At 54.0% G+C, this 7,348-nt stretch overlaps 1 long non-coding RNA gene across 5 annotated transcripts; it reads right to left on the bottom strand.

Annotated features, from left to right (window-relative positions):
• Positions 1-850: 850 nt before the first annotated feature.
• LOC308225197 lies at positions 851-6,998 on the bottom strand. Of its 5 annotated transcripts, none has more exons than XR_013957684.1 (5): positions 6,572-6,998; positions 5,704-5,816; positions 5,233-5,338; positions 3,838-4,720; positions 851-2,899 (listed from the first exon to the last, which is right to left on the bottom strand). It is a non-coding gene; the product is annotated as an uncharacterized lncRNA (long non-coding RNA). The 5 variants fall into 5 exon arrangements; XR_013957685.1 differs by having other exon boundaries at positions 851-2,442; positions 2,824-4,720; XR_013957686.1 differs by having other exon boundaries at positions 851-1,853; positions 2,150-4,720.
• Positions 6,999-7,348: the final 350 nt, after the last annotated feature.

Here is a 7,348-nt window from a genome sequence, read left to right on the forward strand (position 1 = left end):
CCAGCAGCAGAGCTGTGCTCACAGCATCAGGGTTTTCACTCCTGCGAAGTCAGTTGGGTTATCTGAAGCTATGATGGAACTTTTGGGGGCATTTAGATGACTCGGGAGCAGACGTCTCACCAACAGTGACATCCTGAGGTGGGCACTTGGGAAGAGCCTCCATCTGCTCCTTCGCTTTGAGCAGCTCACAACACCGAGCCCTCAGGTCCCACCTCTGGTGTGGTGCTCAGGGAGGGCTCAGGCATGGTCAGCAGTGCAGAGGGAAGGATTCCCAGCATTTTTTGAGCTTCCCAGTTTTTATTACCGTTTTGTAGTGTTCTACCCAAAGATTTCCTCTGCAGTGGTCTATATAAAGTCCTATTTTCTGCTGCCCTGTAGCTCTAGACACATTGTCCCTATAGTTATTTCCATGCTACTGTAGAGAAGTAAACCAAGTTACCTTTTCTCCCCTTGGCCCTGTCTTCTCTGTAAATGTTTGCAAGGAAGCCACCTATGAAACCCACCTTGTCACACCAGGGATCACTGAGCTGCAGCAAGAGCAGGGTCAGTAGATGACCACCTACATCCCTTCCAGTTTTCCCCTCTGACACAGAGTTCCTGTTGTTTGGACACCGCACCATACTGTTCCATTTTGGTTGGCATCAAACTGTGAGCAGCACCTAGCAGCCCTTGGCTGTCCTACAGGGACAGTAAACACAAAGAAGTGGTGGTTCAAATGCAGTAACAAAACATCCAAATAAACCCAACACCCCAATGCAGGACGAATACTGAGATGTGCAGTTGGGAACAAGGCTTTTGAGCATGTAAGCAGCACTTTTTATTTAAAATGGCTAAAGCCACGGAAGGAGACTGGTTTAAAAGGGCCTTTCATATAGCAAATGTTCAAAGACATAGTTAAATAATTTATTTTGCATTCTTAACTCTCAATGTAGTTTGCATTCGTCAGTCACATGTGCACCTTCTCACTTAGCGCTTCTCTCTTGCTTTGTATTTTGGCACACAATCCAGTGTCAGCTTCATTGGGCATCAGCGTCATACTGACACTGAAGTTCTGTTTAATGTTGGTCACCAGAACCTGTACAAGGTACACAGACATAAACCAGAACTGTGACCATCAGGTGTCAGTGAAAACGGATCAGTCTCTCTTGTGGGATTTTACATTTTCAGATCTTTTATTCTGTTTTTTAGGGAAATCAATTGTAATAACTCAGCAAACTCACGGTGTCCACTGTTCCATGCTACTGTATGGAACAGTACATGCTGCTGTGTTGTAGCCACAGGGACACACATGGAGAGAAGGCACGGGAGGAGGCAGGAGCACAGGGCAGGAGCCTGTCCTTGAGAAGCAGCCTGCAGCGCAGTAGGAAACAGTCGGTAACTCCACGCAGGCACCAGTTCCTCTTGGTGGGCATCAGGCAGTGTAACGTAGAGGTAAGCAAGTGGGCCAGAAGCCCTCTCTGCTAGTGGGCTCATAGTTTCTTCATGGTTCATCTTTGTCTTTATGTTTCTGTTTATCCAGGGGAGAAAAGGACCAAAAAGCACAAGTATGCACTTCCTGGAGGTGCGTGGATGAGCCCAGGGGTGCTCCTCGCACCAGATCGTTGCCCTAAGCAAGCAGCTGAAGGTGCAGTGCAGGTAGGTCTGAGCCTGAAACATTGATGTGGCATCTAATCTTGACAGTGTGTCCTGTGCTGTTTGTTCCACAGCTGGGTGGGCAGTCAAATAGTCCCGTATTAGAGCCTCAGGAGGCCTCGCAGCATCTCCAGGCTGTGCCTTGTGGCCTTTCAGGTCAGCAACAGCATCCATCAGTGGGTGCCTTCTGCAGGAAGCCAGCCTGACTTTGGCGCCCAGCACTGCCTCACAGAGGGACAATATTATATCATTATGTATATGTATATCATACAATATCATATTACCAAGATCTGGCAACCAAATCCTCCTACAACTTAATGACCACTGGGTACAGCAATATTTGTGAAGTGGGTTTTGGCTGTACATAAAGCAGCGAGATGACCATCACGTTTTAATCAAGCTCAGTGACAGAAGCAAATGCTGATTTCAGGACCAGCAGTGATTCCATTAAATGTGGTCCTGAAGCTCAAAGCCCACACGACAGGAGGGATCGTGCCAGCCACATCTTTTCACTCACCATTGCTATGAGTGCTCCAGGGCTTAGCTGGGGTTGGTCCCAGTTCAGATGGTGGCTGTGGTCAGGGAGCGCTGAGCGGCACAGTGGGACTGCTGTTACTTTGGGAGTCCTCCCTGTGGGCCCATCACGGCACTGGCTGGTTTGGAGAGAGCTCTGTGGAGACCCTCAGGCCTGTTGGGGTCCACTCCTTGGTCTCCTTAACCCACAGGAGCACCAACACTTGCTTGGGGTGGCATCCAGGGAACATCTGGTGATCAGAGGCCAGCATCCGCTGCAGCTGCAGCACCCAGAGCCTTTTGGTGCACGGATGTTACTGAATCAGCCTTACTTTGTGCTAGGTGCGCCAGGGCTAAAGCATGCGTATGTGCTCCAGGAGTTTTGCTGTTTCCCAGCATGGGTATTGTACTATCATAGAATCATACAATCCCAGACTGGTTTGGGTTGGAAGGGACCTTAAAGTTCATCCAGTTCCAACCCCCTGCCATGGACAGGGACACCTTCACTAGAGCAGGTTGCTCCAAGTCCTATCCAACCCAGCCTTACCCTCATCACTTGCTGTGTGTGTGTTTCATACACATGGGAAGATCACCAGTGCTCAGGGAGTGTTTTGATAAAGGTCGTGGGGAAAGAAAAGAGCACAGGAAGCTGTGTACTCGTGTACAAGTGCCACTCACCTGACTCCACCGCTCATCGCCACCAGCTCCTTCCCACAGGCACAAGCCGGTTAGGCTCGGCAGCCCTCTTCAGGCCCTGTGAGCAAGTGAAACGTCTGAAGCACCCGTTTCACATTCATTTACATGAAAAAATGCTAAAGCACCGAGATGCGATATTGCAGCACATCCCTCTCGTGCCATCTGCAGTTCTTGCCGCTTTCTTAAGTCCTGGTTAAACTCTTCTGTAGCAACAGCCAATGCAAGCAGTGCACGGCGCTGAGTCCGGGTCAGCAGGTACAGCACCTGCCGGCAAAGCGGAACAACCTCCACCACCGGTGGAGGAGCCAGCAGCGAGGGGCTGCCCCAGCACAGGCAGAGCAGCTGGGAGCAGCCCCGATGAGGAGACCCCCCTCAAAACCACCCTGCTGGGAAAGCAGCAGTGACACCTCTGCTCCTCCACTGCCAAGGCCCTGCTTCATCCCCCCCCCACTGCACCCAACATCGGAAACCCCAACATGCACCAGAGTCCCACAGGAATAGCCAAGTGAAGGCAAAGTGAAAAGCAGAGCATGGTCCCCAGGCAGGGCTGCAGGACAGAAGTGAATGGTAGAAAGAAGGGGAAAATATAATAGAATCAGGGAATGGTTTGTAAAGATCATCCAGTTCCAACCCCAGGGTTGCACTCAGAAAATTCATGAGTTGCTTCCCAATGCACCTTGAACCCTGTGTTCAGCTCTGGGCCCCTCACTACAAGAGAGACATTGAGGTGCTGGAGCAGGGACAGAGAAGGGCAATGGAGCTGGTGCAGGGCCTGGAGCACAGTGTGATGGGGAACGGCTGAGGGACCTGGGGGGTTCAGTCTGGAGAAGAGAAGGCTCAGGGGGGACCTGATCGCTCCCTACAACTGCCTGACAGGAGGATGGAGGCAGGAGGGGCTGGGCTCTGCTCCCAAGGAACAAGGGATGGGACAAGAGGAAACGGCCTCAAGCTGCACCAGGGCAGGTTTAGGATAGATATTAGGAAAAATTTCCTCACCAAAATGGTGCTCAGGCATTGGAACAGGCTGCCAAGGGCAGTGCTGGAGTCACCATCCATGGAAGTGTTCACACACCGTGGAGACGAGGCCTCAGTGCCATGGGTTAGTGGTGGCCTTGGCAGTGCTGGGGAACGGTTGGACTGTATGATCTTGAAGGTCATTTCCAACCTGGTTGATTTTGTGATTCTATGGTTCTATGCCAGGGTAAGCAGTCACCAGGGAAGCCAGGACAACTGGGATGGTGGCATGCACCAGGGAATCCAGTTCACCCTATAGCTGTCTTTGCATTCAAATATGCTATTATTTATTATTATTAATATGTTTAACTTTCTCATTAATAATCTGTTATTATAACAAAATATGTTAATATGTCTTATGTGTTTTAATAATCCTTTCTCTTACAGTTGGTTTATGAAGTGAGCCCTGCTAGGCTGCTTATCATTGCATCAGAGGACCAGGAGTCACTGACCAGGTACCAGGGCTGAGATGCAGCAAGGAGAACAACTGTCAGAAGAGAATCAGTTGCAGCCTTTGGAAATCAGCACTTGGTTGCCACATCTGGGAGGGAAATGGCATGTTCTAGGGGGGAGGGAAATTCCAGGCTCTGCTCCGGTCAGTGGCTTTCAGAAAATGCTATTTAAAAGCAGCTTTTGGCCACAGTCACTCAGGAGATGTGGCCACTCCTCTCATCATGTGCTCACAGGAGATGTGGTGTCTCATGCAAAATACCCTCTATAAATGTATGAGCCATTTGTAAGGGGTTTCATAACTTGGTGGTTGGACTCGCTTTGGGTTGGTTCCCACCCAGAATACACTGCACGCAGGAGCTGCCATCCCTCACACAGCAGAGCCCGAGCAGGGCGTTTTCTAGTCTGAAACTTCCTAAAGGAGGAAGGAGAATATCAGTGAAGCAGGATTAATCGTCAGACCAACATGGCTGACACAAAGCAAAAGGACGTTTGCACTGACGAGGTTTGCCAGAAATAACACTTGTGAAACTGAAGCTGAAAGGAACGGTAAATCCCACTGCTGAGACCTCACCCCAGACACAACCTCCGTGCGCCGGCTGGAAAGGCAGATGGAAACCTGGTGTCACCTGCACACCTCCAGCCCACCAGCAGCAGCAACTGGGCCTGTCCGCAGGCCAGGGCTCCTGCCCTCATCCTCTGCGGGAGGCTCTGGGCACACATGGGTGCTGTGTCTCTGGGCTGACACTCCTGGTAGCCGCCTGGCTCCAACACCAATCATGCAGCATTCTGTCAGCTGGCCCTCTACTCCTATCCCCTCCCATCCCATTCCATATCATCCCATCCGAACCCGTCCCGTCCCATCCCATCCTCTCCTGTCCCATCCCATCCCACCCCATCCGATCCCATCCCAGCAGTGGCACTCACACAGGTCCTTGTTCCTTTCCCTCGGTTCAGCTCTTTGCCTGTGTCCTTCACGCTCCGTGCTCAGTAGCGTCCCCAGCAGATGCTCCACACACCTGATAGTGGGTCCCTAAATGTGGTGTTTGGTTACAAACGCTGTAGCAGAGCCACTGTGAGTTAAGCTGAAGTTGTCAGCACTTCATGACAATCCTGTCCAGCTTTTACTTCATGTTTCTGGTTTTATCCTTCACTTGTGGTTTTGCAACTGCCATCGGCACATGTGAACAGTTGTGATTTCAACCAGGGCACACCTTCAGTCAGTTATCCCATAAAATACACTGGTAAGCCCCCAGGCCCAAATGCCAAACCACACACAGACTGCAATCCCATGGTACTGTCAGAAATACACCTTTTCCTGCCCAACCCCTGAATCCTCCTGGCATCAGCATCCTGTACTTGGGTATTAAATAAAAAGGCACAATATTTAGCTCTTACCTGCTGCTTCGCCATGAGAAATCAAAGTGCCCCGGAAGTGGCTCAGGAGCCTCTCACGCTCCTCCGCCTGGTCCAAGGAGAGAGATCTCAGTCCAAAACTCAGGACAGGGACCCTGCGCCACGGAGGGGACACGTGTTTGTCCTCAGCTGGGCTGTGCTGGTGCATGCTGCATCCTCTGGGTGCTTCCCCTGCATCCCCTCCTGCCCCTGCAGCCACAGGCTGGGCAGAGCACAGGCTCATGGATCAGGTCAAGGTCTATGATGTCGAGGCACGAGTGAGGGTCAGGCAGCAGCCACGCGCTGGGGGAGACCCGCGGCCCCTCTGGGTCTGGAAGAGGTCACTGCAGAGCAGCCACGGGCACTCACAATGGCCCAGAGGAACGGAGGGTGCAGCCCTCGCAACTCATCAGATAAGGAGTAAAAAGGGGTCACAAACAGCCCCCAGGCTCCGGGAAGCACCCAGAGCGGAGCAGAGCAGCACCCACAGGCTGGCAGGAATTACACACCCAGCATGGGCACTGCCACTGGCTTCGCTGAAGTTATCAAGCAGATTTAAAACACACTTTCTTTTAGGTAACGATGAACGCAAAACCACCTCCTTTTATTAATTTGTAGTAGTCCCGGTTAGAGATCGGGCTACTAAATCCTGCGAACGCACCCCGAGGGTTCCGGTGGCCATGGGGTGCATCCCTGCCATCACCCCGGCAGAGCTGCCGCGGCTGGGGCATTCCCCCACGGGGGGATGGACATCCCGGGGGCAGGGGGCACCAGCGGGACACTGGGAACCGTTCCTGCTGCACCCCACTTCGGGGGCAGCGGTACCCGGTGGGAGCCGGGCGAGGGGCAGCGAGTGCGGATCCCACCTTACCCCAGGGCTCTTCACCGGCTCTGAGCTGTCCGGACTCGGCTTGTTCTGAGGGCTTGGAAGAGTTACCCAGACCCGCACTGAGTTGCACAGACCTCAGCTGCCTCCTGCCGCTGGGGGACCGCACTCCTAAGCTCTGACCGCACCGAACAACGCGCCCCTGGTCCCACTTCCGGCAGCGCAGGACGGCGGCTGCGCTGCCCCCTTCCCGTCCTCGCTGCGACCCGGTGCGGGCTCCATCCTGCTCCCGGCGCTGGGCCCGCTCCTCGCGGGGGTCATCGCAACCTCCTGGTGCCGGGGCAGGAGCAGCGCGGGGCCGGCGGCCGCTGCAGGGCCCTGAGGCTCTCGCCGCTCCAGGGCTCCCCGGCGCGGGCCATGACGCGGCCGCCGCCAGAAACAGCAGCGCGCGCCGGACATAAAATGGTCGCGGCGCTTCCAGGCCGCGGTGGGAGGGGCTGGATCGCGCCGGCCTCATCCCGGCCCGCCCCCGGGGCTGAGCGCCGAGAGCCGGAACAGCGCCGCTCCGGGCCCTTGAGCCGTGAGCGCTGAGGCCGTGACCGACCCGGCCGCGCCGCAGGACGCTGAGGATCGGGGGTAAAACCAGCACCAGAAGGGACTGACTGCGGCACGCACGGACCGTTGAGAGCCGTCAACAACAGTTAAACAGGGAGGGCAGCCCAGGATTGATGCTGCAGCTGCCGGGAGCAGGGCTCTGCCTTCCCTTCTGATTCTAACTCTGTTCTTACTCTTATTCTATTCTTCCCTGTGAGGGTGCTGAGG

The sequence above is a fragment of the Psittacula echo genome, assembly GCF_963264785.1.
Source record: "Psittacula echo genome assembly, chromosome: 9".
Lineage (NCBI taxonomy): Eukaryota > Metazoa > Chordata > Aves > Psittaciformes > Psittacidae > Psittacula > Psittacula echo.